This window comes from Artibeus jamaicensis, unplaced genomic scaffold (assembly GCF_021234435.1).
Source record: "Artibeus jamaicensis isolate MK-2021 breed Jamaican fruit bat unplaced genomic scaffold, CSHL_Jam_final contig_464, whole genome shotgun sequence".
Lineage (NCBI taxonomy): Eukaryota > Metazoa > Chordata > Mammalia > Chiroptera > Phyllostomidae > Artibeus > Artibeus jamaicensis.
Window position 1 is genome coordinate 13,583,333 of NW_026521842.1, and position 16,708 is coordinate 13,600,040.

The 16,708-nt window shown below is 39.3% G+C and overlaps 1 protein-coding gene and 1 pseudogene across 1 annotated transcript in view; both read left to right on the top strand.

Moving 5' to 3' along the window:
* Positions 1–8,666, top strand: part of LOC119048940 (polyadenylate-binding protein 4-like) — a 28,182-nt pseudogene extending 19,516 nt beyond the window's left edge.
* GLG1 (golgi glycoprotein 1) overlaps positions 1–16,708 on the top strand; it is a 109,086-nt gene that overhangs the window by 33,868 nt on the left and 58,510 nt on the right. The gene's annotated exons all lie outside the window — the stretch shown is intronic.

A 16,708-nucleotide genomic window follows, 5' to 3' on the forward strand; every position in this document is an offset into this window, starting at 1 on the left:
TTAAAGAAGGAAAAACTGCAATTTTTGAACATTTTTAAAACCGCCACAGTGGTCGTTATGATTAGTTCGTGAGAGTAATCCATCTAGTTGTACTTCTAAGCAAGCTATAAATGATTTTTTAAAGTTTTTTGATGGTTTTTTCTATTTCACCACAAAAATTTTATGCAATAAACTGAAGAAAATTATAACTTTTATACTAGCATTTCTATTTAGATATCTTACAGTAGGTCCACTGTTGAGCAGAGAGCTAGTTAAAGTCACAAACAATGATGTCACTGAATTTGCAGATTGAGGAAATGAATGTTAATAAGATACATCCATTAAAAGATAATTTCATTCATACACTTTACCAAAGTTCCTGTCCATAACTTCGTTCTTTTCCTGTTTATTTTCATCATGATTTAATTAATATGTTGAGAAAAGTGGAGTTTCAACCCATTTATTGAAGAAATCCTGTCATAAATCATTTTGGAACAAAGTGGGGTGTAAGTAATACTGACAAATTGTACGAGATTGTTTCATTTCCCCCAGGACTGACGTATGCAGCAGTGTTTCCCAGGTGCCTCCTGTAGGTGACTCCTGTGTGCTGTGCCTGGTCTTAGAGACTCCGTCAGCTTTACCAATGCTGTGAACCATGTTGCTGTGGTTGAGGATGTTTAATAATCCCCTAATTAGTCTATATTGGGAATTTGTAGGGCAAATGCGATAGATAACCTAGATTGGTAATTTTTATCTTTGTATATGTGAGACCTAAGAGATGGCTACTTCTATAAAAGTGATATTCACCAAATTATGAAATCTGAGTATGTAGTGGAACCTCAGCTGTTAGCAACCACAAGAAGACCAACTAATGGCAAAATGTACTGGAGTTGAAAATGCTATGGAGTCTATACCTGTTTTGAAGAAAGTTCCAGAAAATTGCCATTTACTTAACTAATAATAATGTTAAGCTATGTCAATGTAAGAAACATCCAAACTGGTAGGGAATTTTTATGACTTTATTTGAGCTAAATTGACGACATATGCCAGGGAGCAAGATCTCAAATGCTCCAGACAATAACAGTTTTGCAGTTTCTTTTGTGTATTTGAGGTTAAGAGGAAACGTAAGGAGGATTACATGAAGGTGGGAGAAAGCAAGGCAAAGTGAACCCACTCTAGGGTGCCCTGCCTTTCACAAAATCCCAAGGCTGCCACCAGCTCTCCAGCTATTGAAGTTGGGGAAGCAAGTGTCCTTTCTTTCAGGGCCAAACAGAGTTCAGTTTCTCATTTAACCAGCAAAGTGTTTATTCATATGCTCAGTAAGCAATCCAATAAAAAGGTGAAATTAAAAGCAACGACCCATTTTTTCCCCTTTCCCTGGGTTATCTCAACCCTATCCACCTCAAGGATTTTCTAAGAACAATTCAAATAAAGTCATGGACCTGATACTTAGAGCAAGGAGGCCCAGACTTCCCAGAGAGAGCTCACCCACTTTCCCCTGGTGCAAAGTGGCGAATCAGTAGGGCACAATGGGCCCTTGCTGGTCCCCGGCCGCAGATCCGTGTCTTCAGGTGGTCCTGGGAGGGCTTCTTGAGAATCCTGCTGTGCTGTACTAAGCAAATATCGGCTTAAACATCCAAAATTATAGAAAAATTTTATAAGAATGTATTGAGCCCAAACTGACAATGGCTAGGAAGCAAGATCTGAAATGCTCCAGGAATAATAGTTTGGCATTTCTTCTATGCAGTTGGAATTAAGGAGGGAGTTTAATGAAGATTAAACGAAGATAGGGAAAAAAGCAGGGTGTGCATTGTATTACTGGAGTGTTAACAAGATTATGTGCTCTCTTGAGTGTAGTTGCCCCTTCAAGCTGTATTGTTTTTGGTATTTCAGAGGTGTGTTGACCTAGATGCACAAGAACACTGGACAGGGAGTGCTGCAAATCTTTCACTGAAGGAGTTACAGGTCTATGGCATGACTATGCAACGTGACCTGCCCAGTTAGAAACATATGATTTATTTAAACCCCCCTTTTTATCCACAAATTAAACGTTTAACACTGAGTTAGTATAAGTGAATCTGAGGGTTGTTGTCACAAAGAGTGTTTTGTTAGAGGTAAATTATGCTCAGAAACTGAAATCATCTTTGCCAATAATTAAATACAGGTTTACTGTGGGAATTATAATTTATGATAATTCACAAGCCAGTAGCATACAGGATAATGTCTTTTAATAAACCAATAAATAAATCACTTACTCCAAATGGTAGATTAATGATACCATTGTTGCAGGCAGAGGGGAGATGAAAGAAATAAGGTTCAAATTTAATTGAGGTGCACCTTCCCACAGATTGGTTCTTGGCAGAATCAGTCTTTCCAGTTAAAAGCTGTTTTGGCTGCTGGTTTAGTTTTCTTGCCTTCTGGGGCACATAGCTAGTAAGTGACAGCATCAGTGTTAGCAGTCAAGGTGAGCTGCTTTGAAGGTCATTACTGCAGGAACCTTTACGTGGCTAGCACCACTGCCTACAAGTAGTAACTTCACCAAGGCAGGAACAGATGTCTCTTCCCTTACAATGATGATCTATGTTTAGCATATTTTTTTCTTATATCAGAAGCCCAAGTATCCTTACCTCTGTATTCTTAAACTTGAGCATCCATCAAATCACCTGGAAGCCTTGTTAGAACACAGATTTCAGTACGTGAAGTGTGGGGGTCCAGGAATTTGCGAACGCTGATATTAATGCACTTTGAGAACCAGAGGAGCTTGTGTGAATGTTTTTGCATATTAGTGTTGGCCAGTCCAAAGCCCTTTTGAGTTTACAATTCACCTTCCTCTAGATAATTTGTGTTTATTGTTATGCAAGGTATTGGGTGGGCAGGAAAATGGAGTTTTCACTTGTGATTTTAGATTCAACCTAATCCTTAAAATTCTCTTGCTTTATAATTAATGAAGCAGTTCATAAAATGCATTTTGCCAACTCGGGGCAAACTAAAAGCTGTTATTTTAAATATCTTATTTATTTTTAGTAAGAGAGGAAGGGAGGAAGAATGAGAGGGAGAAAAACACTGATGTGAGAGAGAAACATCAGTATTTTGGACCAAACCCTCAACCCAGGCATGTGCCCTGACCAGAAATCGAACCAGCGACCTTTTGCTTTGTGGAACAATGACCAACCAACTGAGCCACACTTATCAGGGCTAAAAGCTATTTTTATTACCTGTAGTCATTAACCTGATTCAGGAAAAGGGAACAGGCTGGGGGGAAAGGCTAGCATTCAGACAAGAATAGAAGCTCAAACATTGCTTTCTTGAAACATCTTCAGTACAGCATTTGAAATTATTGTTTTTAGAATCCTGGGCCTAGGTACTCACTCAAAGTTAGAACTGAGTTTATAAGGGTTAAAGAGTTTGTCTATTAGGTTCCATGTAAATGTTTCCAAAGTTGCTGTAACTTCAGGCATTATATCAGCTGGGTAGAGTAGTTGGAGAGGTATTACTATACAGAAACTTGGAGAAGTGGCTAGAGAGAAATACAGGATTTATCATAGTGATGAATTGTCATTTATATTCTCACATCTACTGCCCTTGTTTGATTTTATCAAGATATAGTATTCCAAAAGCTGTTTTTATACATTGTACCTTTATATTTATAGTATAATTATAAAGAAGTTTTATTTAAATTCTTTAAAAAGTTTTTCAGAGAATTGCTGCCAAGCTTATTCCTCATCTTGGCTTTTGTTTGAGTCTTTGTCTTATCTCAAAAACTGAGAACTGTTACACAATTGAGCCTTGAATTATAAAAGTACAATCTTTCTGAAACCTAAAAATTAAAAAATAAAGGCCCTTTTTAATCTAGAAAATTTGTATGTTTTAAATTTGAGATTGATCACATTTCATGGCCAAAATCGCACATTTGATTTTTGGCATCTTCTGTCCTGCTTATGCCATTGAAAGCAGCACCATATGGTCTGACTGTTGTTACACTGGGAAGCCCACACCCTTTGGAGACATTGCGTGGCATAAAGCAGGGCCACTGCCTCACATTTGCTTAACCTTTTAAGTCAAAATTTGACCAAGATACATTAAGATTTTAGGACTATCAGTTGAGTCTTACGGCATCTTCCTACCAGCTTTAACAGTTAGCCACATTGTGAAAACACATACAGCTTCATAGAAGCTCTTACTCAACTTCATTAAGAAGTTTTCGAATGATTATTGCAAGAAAACAAAGTATGTACCTTTGAGAATGCAATCAGTATGTGTTTTAGTGTCCCATAACTGCTAGCACCCCTCCACCACTGTGCCCTTCTTTTATTTATTTTTTTTAGAGAGAGAGAATCATCAGTTTTGTTGTTCTACCTATTTATGCATTCATTGGTTAATTCTTTTTAAAAAAATATTTTATTTATTTATTTTTAGAGAGAGGGGATGGGAAGGAGAAAGTGGGAGAGAAAATATCAATGTGTGGTTGCCTCTCATGTGTCCCCTACTGGGGACCTGGCCTGCAACCCAGGCATGTGCCCTGACTGGGAATCAAACCACAATCCTTTGCTTCACAGGCCTGTGCTCAATCTACTGAGCTACTTCAGCCAGGGCCATTGGTTAATTCTTTTATGTGCTCTGACCGGGGATCGGACATGCAACCTTTTATGTATCAGGACGATGCTCTAACTGAGCTGCCCAGCCAGGACTGCCCTCTCTGATGATAATCTCGTCCTTTCCTGCTTACCTCACTCCCTTAACCAAATATCCTGAAGGGCAATAGTTTGCAAATATTGATCGTAGGTGTTAGTATAAGTATTGGAAGATAGGCTGAAATTTGTGATGGAAAGAGTTTAGAATGTGACAAGTAAAAGGGACTAATTGCTGCTGTTATTCTCTCACTTCTGTGTATTTTGTCCTTTGTTAGAATAGATGTATTATGTTTTCCAAATAATACATCTATTTTCTAAATAACACATTCTGCCTGTTCTTCATTTAGTTCATTGTGACCTTCATCCAAATGTTTCTCAACCTTATAAAATTACTGTTAAGACTTTCCAATATAAAATTAGCTAATTCTCCTGAAAATAAAGGCACACAGGAGGGTTTTCTTTATCAGATACATGAGCTTTTGTGGGGGGAGGGTGAAACTTTTCCTCTACCATTTTGGATTCTTTCAGTTGCTCTGATAATCAGACATGAGATAAACTTAAATAGAGCAGTGCCTCACCTAGCCACCTCTCTCTGCCCAGCTCTGCTTTCCGGACCAGTAGCCTAAAGAAAAAGATTTAAAAAAAAACAAAACAAAACCCTGAAAATGCTTTAAAACCAGGGTTGCGGGGAGAGAAAAAGTGAATCCTCTTCAGAGGACCCAGGGGAAGTCACTTTTGCATGACTGTGGCCTCCCTGCGCCTGCCACCGAACTAAAGCATTTGGGCATCTGTCATTCTCCATATGGTGAGCCGTGGTGGCCTCCATGCACCTCTGCTGTGGCTGCGCAGTGCTCCACGTGGCAGTCCTGCCCCCGCCTCATGCACCTGTCTGTGGGGCTCCCCCAGTTGGCACTGACACATTTTATTTTGCTCTTCCCCTGACTGCTGTAATCTTAAACCGCTAGGAGCCCAAAGCCTGTATTTATAGAGATGCGTGTTCTGGAGGCCCTGTGGGCACCATTTGGTTGCTTCTTAAAAATTTTTTTTTAATTTGGAGGGGAGGCCCCGTTTTAAATTTCCTTTTTTTTTTTTAATTTGGAGGTTCGGACCAGGATAGCTGAAAATTGCAAACCCCAGGGAGGCCCATATTGCTTTTGAGGGTCCTTTGTCTATGGTCTTGCAGTTCTGGGGTTTTTTGTAACCATGGAGAAAAAAATTTCATTTTTTTTCTAAACACCATCCTATATTTTATTTTTTAATATATTTTATTGGTTATGCTATTATAGTTTGTCCTGTTTCCCCCCCTTTATTCTCCTCCACTCTGCACCCTCTCTCCCACCCGCATTCCTCTCCTTAGTTCTTGTCCATGGGTCATACATGTAAGTTCTTTGGCTTCTCCATTTTCTATACTGTTCTTAACCTCCCCCTGTATATATTTTTTAAAGATTTTATCTTTAGAGGGGAAGGGAAGGGAAGGAGAGAGGGAGAGAAATATCAGTGTATGGTTGCCTCTTGTATATCCCCTCCTGGGAACTGGCCTGCAATCCAGGCATGTGCCCTGACTGGGAACTGAACCATGGTTGTTTGGTTCACAGGCCTGAGCTCAATCCACCGAGCTACACCAGCCAGGGCTCCCCTGTCTATTTTGTACCTACCATTTATGCTTCTTATTCCCCATATCTTTTTGCCCGTTCTCCCTATTCCCTCTTCATGCTGGTAACACTCCATGTGATCTCCATTTCTGATTCTTTTCCAGTTCTAGTTATTTGCTTAGTTTGCTTTAATTTTATTTTTTTTTTTAGGTTCAGTATTTGATAGTTCTGAGTTTGTTGTCATTTTACTCTTCGTAGTTTTTTAAAATTTTATTTATTTATTTATCTTTAGAATGGAAGGGAGGGAGAGAAATATCAATGTATGGTTGCTTCTCGTGTGTCCCCTGCTGGGAACTGGCCCCTGCTAGGAACTGGCCTGCAACCCAGGCATGTGCCCTGACTGAAAATTGAACTGTGATCCTTTGGTTCGAAGGCTCAGTGCTCAGTCCACTGAGCTACACCAGCCAGGGCTACTCTTCGTAGTTTTGATCCTCTTTTTCTTAGATAAGTTCCTTTAACATTTCATATAATAAGGGCTTGGTGATGATGAAGTCCTTTAACTTGACCTTATCTGGCAAGCACTTTATTTGCCCTTCCATTCTTTTTTTTTTTTTTTAAGATTTTATTTATTTATCTCTAGAAGGGAAGAGAAGGAGAGAGGGAGAGAAATATCCATGTATGGTTGCCTCTTGTTCATCCCCTGCTGGGAATTGGCCTGCAACCCAGGCATGTGCCCTGACTGGGAATCGAACCTCGATCCTTTGGTTCGCAGACCCACGCTCAATCCACTGAGCTACACCACCCAGGGCTGCCCTTCCATTCTAAATGATAGCTTTGCTGGATAGAATAATCTTGGATGTAGGTCCTTGCCTTTCTTGACTTGGAATACTTCTTTCCAGACCTTTTGTGCCTGTAAGGTTTCTTTTGAGAAATCTGCTGATAGTTTTATGGGAACTCCTTTGTAGGTAACTCACTTTTTCTCTTGCTGCTTATAATATTCTCTCCTTATCTTTCATATTCAAATCTTAAAAAAGCAGGAAGGCAAGCTTGGAGCCAAAGCCAAGGAGTTCACAAGGGTGTATATCAAAAACTTAGGGAAAGAGGTGGATGATGAGAGTCTGAAAAAACTGTTCATCCACTCTGGTAAGACCCTGAGTGCCAAGTTCATGACAGATCACAAGGGACATCCAAAGACTTCGGCTTTGTGAGTTACGAAAAACATAAGATTTTTAAATAAGGCTATGGAAGAGATGACTGGAAAAGAAATCAGTGGGAAAGTCATTTTTGTAGGCCATGCACAGAATAAAGTAGAGCGGCAGGCTGAGTTAAAACAGAAATTTGAACAGCTGAAACGAGAGAATCCCTTGATATCAGGGAATAAATCTCTACATTAAGAATTTGGATGACACCATTGATAATGAGGATTTAAGGAAAGTTTTCTCTTTTTGGATCCATCACCAGTGCTAAGGTAATGTTGGAGGATGGGACATACAAAGAGTTGGCTTTGTTTGCTTCTCATCTCCTAAAGAGGCAACCGAAGCAGTCACTGAAATGAATGGATGCATTGTGGATTCCAAGCCACTGTATATCACTGTGGCCCCTTGGAAGGAAGAAGGAAAGGTTCTGCATACCTGACCAACCAGTATATGCAGGCAGTGGCTGGAATGAGAGCACTTCCCTGCTGGTGCCATCTTAAATTAGTTCTAACCTGCAGCTGGTGGCTGCTTTGTGCCAGCAGTTCCACAGGCTCAGGGAAGACCTTCATATTACATACCTAACAAGTTAGCACAGATGAAGCCTAAGCCAAGCTGGCAGTAAGTTTGGAGACCTCAAAGCTTCCAATGAATGCCAAGTGCTATATGCCAGCCTGAGCCTTGTCCAGCTCTTTGCCATCTGGATCCAACTGATATGGCCTCTGTGGCCTCCCTACTACTGCTCAGAGAGTTGGTGTTCCCACAGCTGTGCAGAATTTAGCACCTTGTGCTGCTGTTGCACTGAAAGTATGTTTCCAGTGTCTGCAGCCCTCATCCTGCCTGTCATGCAGCCTCTGCAAGCAACCCAGGCTTCGATCCATGTGCAGGGGGAAATGCTGGGAGAACTTTTGTTCCTGCTCATCCAAATCATGCACTTGAACCTGATCAGAAAGATTAGGGAAATGCTGTTGGAGATTGACAACACTGAGCTGCTGCACATGCTAGAGACTATAAGATGCAGTCTCTCCCACCCCAATTTGGGAGAAGTAATGGTTGTTAATGCTGCTGTTGAGTTCTGTTTACATTTACATTGGTGAAATATTATGTTTTTATGTTATTAAATATTTTACCACATTTTTTGCTTCAAAAGTTTTTTTCCTGTTTTCCTATAAAACCTAAGTGCATCTTATGTCTAAAAAGTATGGTCCTCATAAGATAACTAGTCTTGAACTTCATTCATAAGTTCTCTCTCTTTTTTCCTTCAGATCTAATTTATTGATGTTTATTTTTGATGAGCAGTTTCTCCTGGGGGAATTGGATTTAAATAAATAATGGTAATGAATTCCTTTAGAATTGTGCAGAGGAACTCCAGAAATGTGATTTTTTTCCTTTAAAGATTTTATTTACTTATTTTTAGAAGAGGGGAAGAGAGGGAAAGAAATATCGATGTGGGAGAGACACATGATCAGCCACCTCTCACATGCCCCGAGTCAGGACCTGGCCCACTATCCAGGCATGTGCTGTGACCAGGAATCGAACTGGTGACCTTTTGATTTGTTTTGCCAGATAATGCCCAACCCACTGAGCCACACTAGTCAGGGCCAGATATGTTATTCTTTATCATCCTTTTTTTCCCTGTCCTAGTTATATCATTTCTTTTTCATCAAGAAACCAGAATAGGTAGACTTAATTTCCTGAGGCTAGTGCTTTTTTGACATCCTTTTAAAGTTATTTCTTGTCCTGTCAGCTGAAGTCATTGCAGTTTTAGTCTTAATTTGGGACTATGTTAGATAATTAGCATTAAATTTTTATTATCTGAAAAATAGACCAGAAAGGACAAATTGAGCAGAAACTATTTATTTCATTGTGACCCCAGTGACTGACACTCCACCTTTGGGAACCTAGAGATCCGATAGCATCTCTGTCAGCCAAATAACCAGTGTAGACAGAATGCCAGTGCGGTGCCCAGTATTGTGGGAGCCCAACCTGTGATTGCTGCCTTCTGGGCACTTTCTTACATGTAACTTAAGAAGAGGAAATATTTTGCCCAGAGATGGGTTTTCATGATCAACCAAGAATTTATTTTATTAGGACACTAATATTTTCAGGAAGAATTTAAGGTAGGTATACCTTGGAGCCAAATTTATTTCAACAGAATTATTTGTGCCATTACCAGCTCTGTGACTTCATGGTTGCACCAAGTAAGAATTAATTAAGAACATAGATTTGAAATTCTTCTTCACTTTCAGATGGAATAAGGTGTCCCTTGGCAGATATTTTTAGAACGGTAGAGCTGCTAAAAGGCTTGCTGTGAGTCAGATTCTCATTCAGAAGCTCATATTGAATACCCACTTTCAGACCGAATATTTCATTCTGAATTAATTATTTTTCAGTTCTGAAAACCCAGGCTTGAGCTGTCATCCATGGATTAAATAAATTCTTTATATATATGTATCACAAGAATACAACTTTTGGTATCAGAGACAACTTAAATGATCCCTCTGTTTGGAAATGTATATTTTTCACAGATGTAAACTATTGTAGGTTGATAATTATGTTATTGAAATTGTCAAAGGGCTTCACAAAGGTTTGGCTCTAATTTTTTTTGAGAAAGGTTTGAAAAAATGTTTTTCTCTTTCACTATAGTTTAAATTCAAAGCATACTAATGGCAGAGGGTGGGATTAATGATTGACTTCTCCCCAATCTTTGTATGAGTTAACTGGTAGAATACGAATTGGAATTAACTAACAATTGCACAGCCTCTCCCAGTAAGTCACTTTCCTCATTATGCCAAAAAAAATAGATAACTATGAAAAAATCTGAATTTTGTCATAAATGGAAACAGTAACCTTAAGCCAATGCACAGATGCAAGACACTTTTGTTGTATCTGATCTATTTTGGTGGCAGTTATGTAAGCCCTATGTACTTAATCTTAAATTCTAAGACGATGGTGATTAGTCATCTTTGGAAGAAAGAATCTGCTGTTTGTTTTTTTCTGTCTTTGTTTTTCTGGTATTTTTAGAAAGGATTATAATTATGCTAAATAAACTACTGGTGAAACAGGGAACAGGTTGAGGAGGTAACTTACATTTATAGGAATTGTTTTGTTTTTAATTGGGGTGCTACCATCTCCAAGGGTGCAGGGGAATAACAACAAAAAGCACTATAAAAACTTGGGCATTTTTAATGGCCAAAAAATGAACTAATAAAAGGCGCTTTAAATCAGGGAAGTCAACTTTCTTATACACTGTTTCTTTGTTTTGAGGGCAGGGACAGTTTTAGAGACTGGTTGAATTAATTACTTCATAAATCATGGCTATTCACATCATTTGTTCCATGTCAAGCCTTTTAGAAAGAAGCGTTAATGTATTTCCTTCTCTTTCTTTTCAAACTTTACTAACTTGTTCTTAGGCCACATTTACCCCACATTATTTTACGTTTTAAAATATGTATTTGGTAGTTTTTTGATGAAGTTTAAAAATTAAAATTCTCGTGGGGGGGTAAATGCAGACGACTGTACTTGAATAACAATAAAATAATTTAAAAAATTAAAATTCTAGCTAAGGTTTTTTAGTAAGTTAATTAGATAAAATATCCTGAAATATCTCAGTGTGAGTTATATCCTAAATTTTTATTTTGAAAATTTGTTATGAATCACGTAAATTGACTTGTGTATGTGCTTCTGAATTTCTTTATGTTAATGGCATATCAGGCCACCCATATTCATAGCGTCGTAAGAGTTCTCACCAGACAGTGACTCAGGGTAGACATACCCATGGGCACAGCACCTTTTACAACCTAAGTATGTGTGTTATATGTCTTCAAATGTTGCATTTTGTGGGCTTTATGTATTATATATTACAGAGATTGTCTCTCATAAAGGCTTGAAACTTTTCTTCTTGCATGCTGGGGTGAACGTAAGGAACATAATTGACATAAACAAGAGTTAAATTCCTACAGCACCTTATCAACCTTATAACGAAATGACACTGAATGAAACAATGTTATTTAAGGACCTGCTGTATGGTCTTTTTGATGAAATTTCCTACAAAACATTTTATAAATGTTAGTCACTTAAGACTGAGTAATAATGCCACTCTATAAGTGTGGGCACCAAAACTGACTTTACCCAGGCGACTGGGTAATGGAAAACAGGCCTTTTATCCCTGTACAGCCGTGTGCCTGCCATGGCTGGGAGCCAGATTTGAAGACCTGTCCAGGGTTGTTTCCCTTGAGGCTAAAGGGGAATCTGGCCAAGCATTTGATAGAATGCTTGAGCTGTTTCTTTCCCCCATAAATTAGGTAAAAATTCTTCCCACCAGCATCAAACTGGATAGATTTTTATGTTGACTTCTAGGGAGAAAAAGATAAATGCTAGAAGGTAACTTTTGCCTCCCTGCTGATAGTAGGCTTTCATGAGGGTGATTTCATCCCAGAGAAAGTCATTCATTCACATTGGGGAAATGAGGCAGAGTCTTTACAAGGCCATAAGTGGATTTTAAAACATTTGGCATTACCAAACAGTTCTACATTTCTTGAATGTTGGTCAGTCCCAAATGGGAAAATGAGGGAAAGGTTAACTGATCTCTATATGTGAAAAGAAATAATTCCCAAACATTTCTTTTGATGATGGCCTGCCTCCTACAGTTTCTAGGCACCTCTGTTTCCAGTTTATAATAGGAAAATAGGGAAAGAATTCACAGTATTTTTTAAAATATATTTTATTGATTATGCTATTATAGTTGTCCCATTTCCCCCCTCTTCATTCCCCTTCACCCTGCACACCCCCTCCCACCCACATTCCCCCCTTTAGTTCATGCCCATGTGTCATAAGTTCTTTAGCTTCTACATTTCCCATACTACTCTTTCCCCCTCTCCTCCTCCCACTCCTCTGTTGCTAACCCTCCATGTGATCTTCATTTCTGTGGTTTTGCTCCTGATCTAGCTGTTCTCTTAGTTTGCTTTTATTTTAGGTATAGTTGTTAGTAACTGTGAGTTTGCTGTCCTTTCACTGTTCATATTTTTTATCTTCTTTTTCTTAGGTAAGTCCCTTTAACATTTCATATAATAAGGTCTTGGTGATGATAAACTCTTTGAATTTGACCTTATCCGAGAAGCACTTGATCTGCCCTTCCATTCTAAATGAAAGCTTTGCTGGATAGAGCAATCTTGGATGTAGGTCTTTGGATTTCATGACTTCGAATACTTCTTTCCAGCACTTTCTTGCCTGTAAGGTCTCTTTTGAGAAATCAGCTGACAGCCTGATGGGAACTCCTTTGTAGATGACTGTCCCCTTATCTCTTGCTGCTTCTAGGATTCTCTCCTTCATTTTAATCTTAGGTAATGAAATTTTGGTGTGCCTTGGTGTGTTCCTCCTTGGGTTTACCTTCTTGGGGACTCTCTGAGCTTACTGGACTTTCTGGAAGTCTATTTCCTTTGCCAGATTGGGGAAGTTCTCCTTTATTATTTGTTCCAATAAGTTTTCCACTTGTTGCTCTTCCTCTTCCCCTTCTGGTACCCCTATAATTCAGATGTTGGAATGTTTAAAGATGTCCTGGAGGTTCCTAAGCCTCTCCTCATTTTTTTTGAATTCTTATTTCTTTATTCTTTTCTACCAGAAGGAAGAAAGAAAGAGAGTTGGTCCACTCCATTGAGTTTAGTCCCAATTTTCTTTCCATCATTGTTGGTTCCCTGTGCATTTTGCTTCATTTCACTTAGGGCAGCCTTCATTTTTTTCATCTAATTTGTGGCCAAAATCAACCAGTTCTGTGAGCATCCTGATCACCAGTGTTTTGAACTGTGCATCTGATAGGTTGGCTATGTCTTGGTCACTTAGAAGTATTGGCTCTGGGGCTTTGATTTGTTCTTGTGTTTGAGCCGTAACGTTTTGGTCTGTTCATGCCTATTACATATGAGGGGCGGAGCCTAGGTGTTTACCAGGGTCAGGCAACCCAAGTTGCTGGGTTGTGAGGATGTATGTGGGGGCGGGGTCAGAGGGAGCGATGGTGCTTGTTCCTCCCTTCCTCCCTCTCTCTCTCTCTCTCTCTCTCTCTCTCAGATTTCGGTGCCCTCTGCCACTTCCCACAAGCAAATTGGGCCCTTCTAGTGCTGGTTCCTGGGTGGGTGGGCTTGTGTATGTTCTAGGACCCTGTGGGTCTCTCCAGTGAACTCTCCTATGAGGCTGGGAGTCTCTCCTGGCATGTCAACCCATACAAGTGTTTTCAGTCAGTGCTTTTAGGCTTTATTTTCTATCGCTGGGGTCCTGAGTTGCTCTGTCTCACTGCCCATTTTTTGCCTGGTTTATCTGAGCGCAAATGTGTGTCCTCGGTCAGCCAACCGCCTTACACGCCTCACTGGGTTGGGCCTGCTCTTTTCCTTCCCGTGCCCAGGTCTGCCAACCACCACTTTTTCCTTCCGAGACCCCTCTCCCCAGGCTGCTGACTCGGCCCCTCTTACTGCTGGGTGAATGGTTCATTGTTGGACTTCCCTACAGTTCAATTTTTTGTCTGTTCTGGTTGTGTTTTTGAAACTAAACCTTTGTTGTCCTTAAATTTGGTTGTGTGAGGAGGCACAGTGTTTCCACCTATGCCTCTATCTTGGCTGAAAGTTCCACAGTATTTCTTGTAGTAGAGAAAATTGTATGTTTTTGTAAGTTACATTTTTTTTTGAACTTTTAAAATTTGTAAAACCATCATTCAGTGTGTTTTATAACACGAGTTTTATAACAAAGGACGAGGAGACTATCTTTGGAGCCCTGAAGGCACTGAACAACAGTAGAGGAAAAGTGTGCAAAGTGTAGACTGCCTCTCTTTTACCAGTCCCAGCAGAAGAATGCTCTTGTGACCTTCATTGAGAATGGAGCAGAAGTCAAGTTTGGTCAGGGTGTTGAGAAAATGAATGTATAATATATACTCAGAAAAAAGAGCCTCCTGGCCTTGGCCGGGTAGCTCACTTGGTTAGAGCATCATCTAGATACATCAAGGTTGTGGGTTCAATCTATGGTCAGAGCACATATAAGAATCAACCCATGAATACATAAATAAGTAGAACATCAATAGATGCTTCTTTCCTTTCTCTCTCTCTCTGTCTCTGAAATCAATAAATAAAAATTTTAAAAAGGAAACACGAGCCTCCTGAGAAGGTAATGACTAAAAAGACCAAAGACATGGACAAGTTCAGCTCTGTCACTGTGTCTACTATTGATGGAGAAGAGGATACTGAGAAATTGCTGACTTGTAAAACAGAATGCCAAAGTGATTGAGTAACAGCTGGAGCTCAAGGGCTTGAACAAAATGAGTCTACAAGGCCTGGCTGAACTGGAAACAAGAAAGCAAAGATGAAGGGGAACTTGACTGACAGCCCCTTCAGATGATCAGGACCTTTCCATGAACCCACACCAAAGCAAACATTTAGATTAAGAATAGAAAGAACTTTTTCTTGACTACATGGACTGGTGTCTATCTATATGCCCCAGCAGAAGTCTTTACATTGCTTCCTGTTGATTCTTCTATATTCAGTGAGGTATTTGAGTCCATCTGACCTGCTTTCCAGAGATCGATTTTTAGAAACTGTTCTGTTTTTAGGTCTTCTATATTATTTTTTGTCCATTTAGTGTAAACTTCTTCAGCCTTTAGAAACTCTATGAATAGATCAGTACTGGAGTGTCTCTAGTTTCTGAAGTAGCTGTCCTTGTCCTCCTTCAAAGTTAGTAGCATAAAGAAAACATAACTATACAGTATTTCTCAGCTGTTACCCTACCACTGGGAAGCTTCCCACTGGGAAGCCCACAGGTAAATAATAGTAAATTAAATTACCACTGTCTATACTGTGTTTAGTTATAACATTAATTTGGATGGTGGGAAACCATTATTGGACCAGTTTTAAGATTTTATTTAAACTTTGTAGTTATCCCATCACATGGGAGATTAGGTTTATGAGCCAAATATGTACTCATAAACCTAAGAACAGTCACTGTAGGATTTCTCACCGTCTCACTCAAGCCTTTGCCCTCTGCCTAAACTTGCCTTTCCAACTCACATCTCCCCTCCTCTTCCTCAGCAGACACACGGCGTGACAGCATCAAATTACAACTTCCTTTTAAGGCTCAACTCAAATATACCCTCCTCCGTTAGGCTTTTGGTTTCCTTTCAGTCATCCTACTGGTGGGGGATGGTGTTACTTTTTCATCCTTTAAAATATCAGGCCCTCCCCCTGTCCCCACGAGCTCCACATCTTTGTATGATGGTTAGGTCAGACTTGTGTTTTATTTCCTTACCACACTAATTTACTTGAGAGCTAGTGTCTGTAATCTCTATTATATATCTTTTTTAAATCTCCTGCTGGCTTGTATAGTAAATCCTTTTTGAAGAGATGGATGGTGTTAAAGAATCATACAAAAGAACAGCTCCACAGTGAACCAGAACATTGTTGGAGGCTGTGAAGCCTGTGTTGATCTCTGTCCTTTTGGAAAAGCAATACTTAGCAGCTACCGCTGGGTACAAATAAAAAAGATGAATTCTGAGCCTTAAAAGGAACTTAATTATGAATCTAAGAGTTAAGATTCAGTTTATACTTGCTCGGGGAAAGTTTATCAAGACTAAAAGACGGTTTATCTAACATTGCTAATTATGTTATATTGAGTTTGTTTTTTGGGTGTGCAGGAGGTGGGTGGTTTGGGTCAAGTTAATAATAAATGGATTGCCTCTATAGTTTACTGAATTCTCAGTGAATAAACTCCCAGAAGAGCTTACTGACTACTGCAGCAGAATGCCTCTAACCAGAAGGAGGCATCCAGTTGTTGTCCAGCGTTCAGATTTTTGCAAGTCCATGAAAGCACTGACACTATTGGCTTTTTAAATTTGTTTTCTCCCAGGTGATTAATAAACAGAGTCTGTTGTCATGTAATTTAGTACCAGGTATGATCTGGTGGATAGTTCAACTTTAGTCAATGTAACTGTGTGGGATATTCCATATTTTAGACGCAGCCCAATTCTTAAGCATTTTTGTTTCAGAAACTGGCACAACTTCAAAGTTAGTTTTGTGAATCCTTTAATATCTCCTTCCGGGCTCACTAACTCAGCCCGTACACCTTGGGGAAATCATAGTTCCAGACTTGTACTTTGTGTAAAAACCATCCTCTTAAATGATCTGAAACCTGTTTGCAGTGAATTTGACCAGCAGAGAATGATTAGGTTGAAGAAGGGAACCAAAATTATAATATGCAAATTACCAGCATTAAAAAGATGTGGGATTCAATAAATATTTCTGTTTTATAGACTCAGAAAGCTAGAAAGAATCTCATCCATTTTAGA